We start from the raw sequence: 10218 nt of genomic DNA on the forward strand, positions 1-10218 counted from the left end.
TCTCTCTCCCAATTTTTGAAGATAATCAATTGCTATGTCATTTGATAAAAAGGGGGCTGATGTTTCTAAAATCCCTGAAACCTCAAAATCGTATACTCACAAGAATGAAGTTTCATGATCTTGATCATTTCGCTCCTTATCTTCATTTTGAAATCCTTGCTCAGAATCTTCTTCATTCACTCTTCATTTCATTTTTCATTTTATTCTTGACTTCATTTTCGATTGGATGAATTCTTTTAACAGTTCAAAAACCATGAACTATTTTCTCAAAAGGTGTAATGATGGGCTTAAAGGTATCATTTAGTGTCTGGTCAACTGTTTCTTTACCCAACTTTAGTAATCTATGGTTTTGACAAATCGCTTCACCAGCTTTAGCAATTTTATGCAAAATATGTTTTTGCTTATGAAAGCCGTCATCACGTGCAGACATGTTAATGCCGTAGAGGTTCAAAGTGTAGTCATTACATACATATTTATTGCTTTTCCAGATTAACAAAACAGTCAAAACCTTTTCTATATCTACCTTCATTCGGATTTCTATCATTATCAATTACAACAAATCCATTCTTATCATACCAGTAAGCTAAACACATATCTTTATATTCTGAATAATGCATGTCACTATTCTCATGATCATCATATATATGCTTCAGATTCATCTCATCTTGTTTAAACAATACAAGCAAATTAACATTATCACATAAGATGTTTATGAATACGAGCATATGTCTGGCTCAAATAGAAACAGTTAAAGTCCTTGTGCCTAACCATTAAAAAAAATGCTTTTATATTATCTTGCTTTTCACAGGCTACATCATCAAATACAAACACTGAATTTTAATTAGCTTCACTTGGTATTACAACATCATCATGCTGATTAACAGGATAGTACTCAACGCTAGCTACCGAGTAAAAAACACAGTTGAAAGGTCCACAAAATATTGCTCGTACACTGTTTGGTAATAAATGTCCATGTCGTTTTTCTTTTTTCTCATTTTGAACAACCGAATCGAAATTATCGATAAGCAGCTTTATAGGTTGTGCTTTAAACTGCATCTTGACTATGACTAAATGAAAAATTGTAAATATCAGGCTTATGTAGGTTCACTCTTTAGTCTGAAAGTATCTCTCAAACAGATATGATCGTTCACGGAGACAAACCTACAGTCAAACGTAAGCGATCCTCGAAAGAGGCAAGACGTGACAAAGACCTGCTAAATAGAGCAATTATAGAGGCTAGAAACTCAGCTGACAGTGTACTAGCTGAAAAAGCTTGGAAACGTTTATTTGCTCAGGACGCAGGCTTGGGTGAAAAGGCAGCTTTTTGTGGAATAACTAATGCAATGGAAATAACACCAAAATTCGGTATGGGTTTCAAAAATAAAATATCTATTACCACACTCACAAAAATAGTTACAGCAGCTGAAAAAGCAATTGTATCAAGTAATGATGCTCAAACTGTCATTAAATCTGCTCTCAGAGGTGTACGTACAGCTGTAAAAAAGATTGGTGGAAAAAGAAATGTAAAGAAACCTCGAATTTCACCAGTTCCAAAGAAATTAGGTGGTTTTCTACCCTTTCTTATACCCATCTTTGCTGGTCGAAATGCTACTGGTGCGCTGAATGTTGGAGCTACGGGAATAGCTAAAGCTGTTAGTGATTCAAATGCTGCAAAACGACCGCTTGAAGAAAGAAAACGTCATAATGAAGCAATGAGAGCCATTGATGTGGGGAAAGATCTTTATTTGTAATCGGATAAAGGAGGATTAGACTTCATATAAAACCATATACTCAAGGAGGAGGATTTAAGTGCAAATCAAAAAACCTAAAGTGACGCTACCTCGCCGAGCATTAACCGATGCAGGTTTACTTAAATTCGCAAAATCTTTAAAAATTAAACATTTTCGAGGTGTTTTTATGCATAATGGATTACCGGACTGTGGTCTGCGTAAATATGAAAGTGCTATTGTTAACCTTGATGATAAAAACATTTAAGGAACTCATTGGGTTGCGTATACAATTTTTAACAATAAAATTATTTATTTTAATAGCTTTGGAGACCTCAGGCCACCTTTGGATCTCTTTAAGTATTTAGGTGTTGGTAGCGTAAAATATAATCAAGAGAGATATCAAAATTATGATATAATTGTGTGTGGACCTTTATGCCTTAAATTTTTATGTAAAAAATTAAAAGCTCAAAGTATGTATAATCTATTTAAATATAAGCTAATGATTTCAAGACAATCAAAGACTAGCCTTCATCATGGATGATTTAAGGACGCTAACATTATCGGGCAATTCTTCGATCCTAGAAGATCAGTACAGTAGAACCTCGATTATCCGGCCTTCGATTATATGAGGCTCCTCGTGATCAGACTAGCCGTCATCATGGATGATTTATTGACGCTAACATTATCGGGCAATTCTTCGATCCTAGAAAATCAGTACTGTAGAACCTCGATTATAAAGCCTTCGATTATCTGAGGCTCCGCGTTAACAGGCGCAACAGGGCTCATCCATAGCAAAACGGAAGAAACTCCGCAAATCAGCCACTAAGAAGGATTAAATGCGCTCGAACTATCGCTCAAATATATCGCAAAATATCCGGAAACTACTGCAAGTGATCACTTATTAGTGAAACGATGACGAGATATTGTAGCTAAAAAACGATTGAGCAGATTGAAACAGTGCTCTATTTCCGACTTCCTTGAGCCACGTTAGTTACAATGTTTTGTACCACAAAGATAAATCCACATTCGTAAGTTGTTTACTTTTATTTGCTAAATGTTTATATTTATCTTTCTATTTAAAATATATCGAAAATAGATGACTCTTCTGAATTTTGTACTTCTTCCGTATTATCCGAGATAATCGAGGTTCTACTGCATTTTCCTCCAACTGTGTTGTCTCCAGACAAAAATTGCGCTCTTGGTTTTCTTGAACTTCTAACCTTCAACTCAATTCCCAATGTAGACATTGGTCAAAATAAATTCTACGTGGGTAAAGAAATAATTGAAATACCTACAGGAAGTTATAAAATAGTTTATATACAGCGCTATATACAGAATGTTTGAGTAAAAAGGGCATTGAAATTAATATTAAGCCTAATAATAATACATTACGAAATGAAATACATTGCAATCGAGATATAAATTTTGAAAAATCAGACTCAATTGCAAGTTCATTGGGATTTACAACAAGAATATTGGAATCTTATAATTATCATAAATCTAAGCAACCAGTATCAATAATTAAAATAAATGCTCTCGGAGTTGAATGTATCATAACTACAGGATCGTACATCAATGGTCAAAAAGTGCACACTATTCATGAATTTTTACCCGTTCTACCACCAGGATGTAAGATAGTGAAGTTCCACCGCATTACTTACCAATCGCCATCAAGACAATAGATCATATACAGCTCCATGTAGTTGATCCAGGCGGGCATTTGGTTAATTTTCGTGGGGAAATTATAACACTCAGACTACAAATCAAGTCTTTACGATAATCGGGATTTTTCGGCATCAGCCGACAACAGGCTGGCAAAGGCATAACACCTCAAAACGTGCTGCTGCTGACAAGGCTGGGTTTCAAGGTTTCGCCCTTAGCAAAAAGAAGAGAATAAAATGATAAAAGATTTTTTTGTGCTTGCATCTGTATCTTTGTATATCGACATTCAATTGTTTGTCATGGAGGGCGAAATTTTAAGTATTGAAACTCCCATTATTTTTCACGAATCTATCGCTCATTGTGAAGTGCATGCACATCAGCCCTACGCCTCCTCAACCTTTAACAACAGTGATGAAATTCGAATTGCTGCGCAAAATCAAGATCATTGTGTGTTACCAAGCAGAAGTTCAGTTAATAGTGCAATATGTCATTTATTTGAAGAGGCAAGATAAGAGCTCAATGTCATAAAGATTAATAAAAACAAAATTGCGGCTCTTACAAGTTTTACGAAAAATTACGTTTTCATGGATTCTAGTAGGAGCAGATTTTTTGAATACGCTGGATGGCTTGATTTTACCAATGAACAAGCATTAAACAATGCCAATGGGTATTTTGATGTATCGATACCTCTTAGTATATTTGGTTTTACTGAAGATTATCAAAAAATAATCGTTAATGCTAAGCATGAGCTCATATTGATTAGATCGAAAGATTATACAAACGCTATTATACAAACAGCAGCAACAGGGGACGCAGTTGAAGCTTTAAAAATTTTAATTATTAAGGTAGAGTGGTTACTACCAAACCTGAGATTGTCAGATCAATGGATATTCAAGTTACTGAAGTATATTGAAAAAGATTCACCAATTCAAATGATTTTCCTTTCCTGGGTATGAATATCCAGTTTCTGCCGACCACATCTAAACATATCTGGACCGTAAAGACTTCTATTCAGAAGGAAAAGCCTAGATTTGTTATATTAGGATTTCAAACAAATAAGAAAAATGATGGTGCTAAAAATTCTAGTTATTTTAATGATTGCAAAATATCTGATGTGAAATTTTTTCTGAATTCTCAATGCCATTCATCCGGCATTTTAAATTTAGATTTTGATCAAAATCAGTATGCTTTATTATATACAATGTTTGCGAATTTTTAATTAACATACTATGGTAAATAACCTCAGATTTTGATATCAAAGAAACATTTTCTGCAATGTGCTCCATTGACGGTAATTGACTGTTCGAAACAAAACAAAGCATTAAAATTTGGACCGGTAGATATTCGCATGGAATTCGAAGAAAAAGAAAATTTCTAATCATACTGCATATTTCTCGGCATATTGCTTAATTTTGGATGACAGTATTGTTGAGTATAAACCAGTAAATGATGTGGTGAAAAAGTTGGTATAAAACTACTCTAACCAAGTAGAAATAGTTTAGTTGCATATATGTAATCTCTTTATTTTTTAAGTATAATGTACTGGTTTTTTCTATTGAACACAATATTTTGAAAAAGTGAAAAAAAAATTATGTTGTTTTTTCAGAGTTCCTTGTCTTTATAATAATAAGTGCAAATAGTAGGTAAGCAAATAATTGATCGGTGAACATAGTTGACATTGGTATACTCAGTCTGTTGGATTAAGTTACCTCCGATAGCTACAGCATTTTAAAAAAATGATTAGAATTGATTTTTTCAATTAGAAGTGAATTTGCTTAAAAAAATATCATTTTCAAGTTGCATTAAATAAAAAAACCAATTCATATTCCATTGATTTTCTTTTATTTACAATAAGTTGTATTCTACAAACAATTGTAAAGTTTTTCGATTTACATATACAATTCTTTTTGTTACTATTTCCAATTAAAAATATTTCAGTTACTGTAATATGTAGATAATAGACTACATTTGATACATCAAAGGTTATACACTAGTCCTTGGTCTATCTCTATCTCTCTCACTCCTCCATTCATATATCCACATCACTCCTCATATTTTTCGCCTAGCTTGTTTCTACACATATATACATGTTTTAGAATCGCTGTAAATAATATCAACTCTCCTTTGAGAATTAAATTCATTCATCGAAAATGAACATTAGTGTTTATCCTAATCCATTGTCGCCTGTGATTGAATTTAATAGCCCCATGGAAGTGTGTCGGTTGTATGAGGAAACAGCATCCTCTGCTTTCACCAGCTTTGATAATGTTACAAAGTTTGCTTGTAGTCCTCAAACTTAATTGCCCTTAATGTGGATGCTTTAATACCTTTAGCTTTCTTGTTTCACTCATCATTCTCCAAAACTGTATAGGCATATAATTTCGAGCTTAACCCAATAAATTCAGTTACAATTTTTTCGTTGCATTCGTCTTTCATGATCCCCAAGAACTTTTTATTAATTAATTCAATTTCATAGACATTATTTGGTAGATAGTCTGAAGTATCAAATTTTTCTGTGTCTCTTAATATAATCATAAAAGTTTGAAACTGTAGTGTTGTAAATCAAGCTGTCTGTGTCAGTATAAAGTAATTTTGTTTTGCCATTGAAGGTTCTCTTCATGTAATTCTAATAAATTTTATAAATCATTATCTTTGAAAGGTCAAGAACAGCGAATCCGATATAAATTGGTTTATTAAATTAATTGATAATTTTATTCACTTCAATGATCAACATGACCTCACCAAATATAGTGCAGCTATGAAAGTTTGATTTGGCAATCAAAGCTTTTGCACCCCATCTTCCTCGCCCACTTTGTTACTAACCTAACATCTTTGTGCTTTCTTACGTTCTCCATGGTCTTACCAAAGACTGAGTTGTTTATGAGTTTACATTTTTTTGTTCAAATTCATTTGTTTCCTGCTTTCTCAATTCAGTATTCAAGGCAATATATAGTCCTTTAACCATGGTTTTTGTTTGAATTGTAAACCTCTGTGAATTTTAACAATTTTCATTCCCAACTTTAAATACTGTTTTAAGTTTTGATAATGGAGAATGTAATTCATTTTTGGTTTGCAATGTTGAAAAAATTGAGTACGATTTCAAAATTGGCAAACCATTTAAAATGATTATAGGGCAAATATTGATTCATAGCTTTGCCGTATTATTTGCTAATATCCAAGTAAGTGATGTAAGATTCTGGTGCTGTATAGTAGTGCAATGGATCTAAATTATATGTTTCAATATAACGACATCTAAAACTTTTGAAAAATGTCTGCCATGAGAAAAACATCATTTTTTAAATATAAATACGAATATTCACCTAAGGTTTTTTTAATTAAATGTTTCCCAAACCTTGCAAGCATAATTATAAGCCTCATCTGAAATACCCTTATCATTTAACTTAGAATAAAATTCCTCCTTTGCTGGTACAATATTACGTATAATATTTTTTTGTTATGAATTTTTCATCATTGCTAAGATTTGAAGCTTATTTGGAGAGGATACTTGACATAAATCTAAAAGAGTTAGTAAATCTCAGTTTAACTTTTGCATTTTGCACCCCTTTTGTGAAGGATATATATTTTTCTTTATTAATAGGTAATAATGAGATATCACCTTCAAAGCTTCTTGACAATTCTTTTATAAAAAAATGAGAGTCGTAGCCGGATAAATTATGAAATACTATTGGTAATTTACGTTACACCTGTCATGAGCAGGGCGACAGTATTTACCTGTGAAATGATCGTGATCACGATGTTTAACATCATCGTTGTTAAAATGTTGTTCGCAAATATGAGAAAATGTTGCCTTTTGAAAATCATGCTCTTGCTTTAATGTCAAGAATTCCATTGGTACAGGATTTAAAAAATAAAAATCTACTTTCTCAGCTAACTTTTTTAACGCAATGCCAAACCACGTGATTCAGTCCTTTCCACGATGAACTTGAGGTTCAAATTGTGAGTCATCAAAACTGTATTTTCTGTAATAAGCAACACTTGCAGGTATATGTTTCTAATAAACATTTCCTTGAATGTTGGTAACTGGCTCTAACAAACACTCTATATCAGCATATACTGCAAATTGAACCCTCTATTTATATTCATAATTAAAATTTTTTTTAATGTTATCCTTTTCTGGGGGAAGTATAAGTGTGCAATTATCATTCAGCTTATCACAAGTAACTTTATGTTTTTCAAAAGGTTTTTCAAATTTAAAGTTGCACAAACACCTTTCACTGAAATAAGTGCTCCAATGACCTTTTGTTATTTGTGATTTCACTAGTCTAGATGGATTTTTGATTAAAGCAAAATGATTGACTTATATATCTGAATCAAATATAGTATTTTCAATCATAAGAAGGTAAATAGTAGGGTTTTTAGATTTTTCGTAGCTTCAAAAAAAATAAACAATTTCCTGTTTCTTGCTATATTCTTCAAATTCTAATCCATATACATTTATACTCATCCCATTCATTTTTTCGAATTTCGGAATATCCTCAAGAGTAATTGGAGACTTGATATCATTATATTTGAGTTCTTAACCATCAAGGTTAGGATAAGAACTAGTTAGACTGGAATTAGTTTTAGCAGGATGAGGAGCTGCCATTACTGACCAGAGAAAACAATATGAATCTTTATTTTTAATATTGATCACAGCTTTTTTCATTTGTATAAAATCAGGTACATAATTCAATGAAAGTTGAAGACCCAACCTGAAAAGGTGCGTATCTATTAATATTAAACCTTAAGTTCTCTAACTTTTTCTTCGAACCATCCACCAATGTTTGTGGTTATCAAAATAGGGTCATTTTTAGTAAACATGTTTGTCCTCTATTTTTTCTTCACCACCTACTATTGCCATAAAACCCCCAGTAAATTCAACACAAACCTTAATATTACCCAAATTATTTAATGTGTTTTTAATTCTCGGAATAAATATGCGTTTGCAGTCATCTAAATATGTATTTAAATCTTTATGAATTAAATTCTATATTACCCCAGTACTTATCCTCGTTTGAAAGTCACTTTTCACATCATCCCACACTGATGTAAACTCCTGAGAAAAAAAAAACAAGAAGCCAACGACCAAATTTTGACCACAACGAATAAACAAAACAAAAAAATCCTATTGTAACCTGAAAAAAAATCGGACAAAAAATCTCTCGAAATTTCACCGAAACTTCATTCATACCAGCTCCTATTTACAGCAACTTCTTGAATTTTCTACTTGCTGTCTTCAAAGTAGCGATCAATGAAATAATCGCATGTTTTTCTACCATGGATATTATGCTTGATCTTCATCAGCATTTTGTCTAATAGTCTGATATTTCTAGTTCTTTCGTTCGTCCACCATCTAATTTCTTCAGAAGATGGAGGCTGCTTTTTAAGTATAAGTACATATCTCGTCTTCATGATTTGCAGAACTTTTTTTATATTTTTCGAAATTCATTTTAAAAATAAAATTGAATCAACACATAATATACACTTTCAGATTTAAATTTATTTGAAGTTATTTATGTTTTTCATCAACTGATGGAACCACAGAAAAAGATGTGGATATTCATCCACTCATGTGGATACGCATTTAATATAAGTTATGGTACATACTTATGTAATGTATGAACAATGAATTCGTTTACTTCCTGTCAGTAAATCTCAAAGGAAAACCTTTAAGGAATTTATTATTAAAAATATCAAAGAAATTATGCAAAACGGGCGAAGCATAGTTGTAGAATGTCTAAGCAACTCATTTTGTTTGTAGAAATAAATCCTCGTAATCATATGTACATCAACGTTTTCTTAAAAGCCTAATACGTTATGAACTATATTGCTGAAATTTTTTCCATAATTTTATAGCCACCTGAGCGTCTCATTAATATCAACAAAAAAAAGTATAAATAATTTCATCTCTAACGCATATGATGTCGGAGCGTATGGTGTGACATGAGTCTTTCAGGGCGAAATTTATTGAGTAATTAATATGATTTATGGTATTTCCGAGAAGCTTAGATGTTTATATAAATAAATCCTCGCAATCGTATGTCCATCAACGTCTTTTTAAAAGCCTAATAAGTTACGACCTACATAGCTAACATTTCCCTCATAATAGTATATCCATCAACACGTTCTCTTATTTGTTTTAGCGCGCAAGAGGTTTTTTTTTTTAGAACTGATAAACGTATGGTGTGAAATAAGTCCCTTAAGGTTACCAGGTGATATATTATTTATGGTATTTCCGAGAAGCATCGAATACGCTGACCCTGACTTGATACCGTGACATCAGACATCATCTCCTGTTTCATATTTTTGGGTGAAAAAAATTTCCATTCCCGGATTCAAGTATTGATTTTCAATATCGATATTGAGAATCGGATACATCACTGTGATTCGTACATCAAAACAAGGAGCGAAACCCATATCACAGCCTTCTGCGCTCTAGCCGCAAGGTTGCTAATCGTACGGAAAATTTGTATCCAGAACGCCTTCGACCTATCTACTGATATCAAACACGACAATGTCTCTTGCATGACCCATAGCCCAATTTTTCAAAAATAACCCCTATCATAAAAAAACTACTCTAAAAAATAAATATACACTAAGCTTAAAATTGAGTAAATCAAAATTAAAGGCTCATTTTAGGCTCTCCAACGACCCCAAATGAATTTTCCAAAAACATCACTTAACATTTAAAAAACTACCCCCTACTCAAAGAGTTGACGAAGTACACTAAATACGAGGGTGGATTGATAAGTTTCCGGCCTGACCAAGAGATGGCGCCACTAGGCCTACCTTGAGGTGGCGTTCTATAGTACCATCCTTAGATAGC

The 10218-nt window shown here is 32.6% G+C and overlaps 1 protein-coding gene and 1 long non-coding RNA gene across 2 annotated transcripts in view; both read right to left on the reverse strand.

Moving 5' to 3' along the window:
- LOC117179635 (decaprenyl-diphosphate synthase subunit 2) overlaps positions 1-10218 on the reverse strand; it is a 161498-nt gene that overhangs the window by 100316 nt on the left and 50964 nt on the right. The window lies entirely within an intron of this gene.
- LOC117180000 overlaps positions 3398-10218 on the reverse strand; it is a 57691-nt gene continuing 50870 nt past the window's right edge. Inside the window, exon 3 of the long non-coding RNA XR_004467979.1 lies at positions 3398-3605. This is a non-coding gene — a long non-coding RNA (uncharacterized LOC117180000). The remainder of the gene's footprint in view (positions 3606-10218) is intronic.

This window comes from Belonocnema kinseyi, chromosome 9 (assembly GCF_010883055.1).
Source record: "Belonocnema kinseyi isolate 2016_QV_RU_SX_M_011 chromosome 9, B_treatae_v1, whole genome shotgun sequence".
Taxonomy (NCBI): domain Eukaryota; kingdom Metazoa; phylum Arthropoda; class Insecta; order Hymenoptera; family Cynipidae; genus Belonocnema; species Belonocnema kinseyi.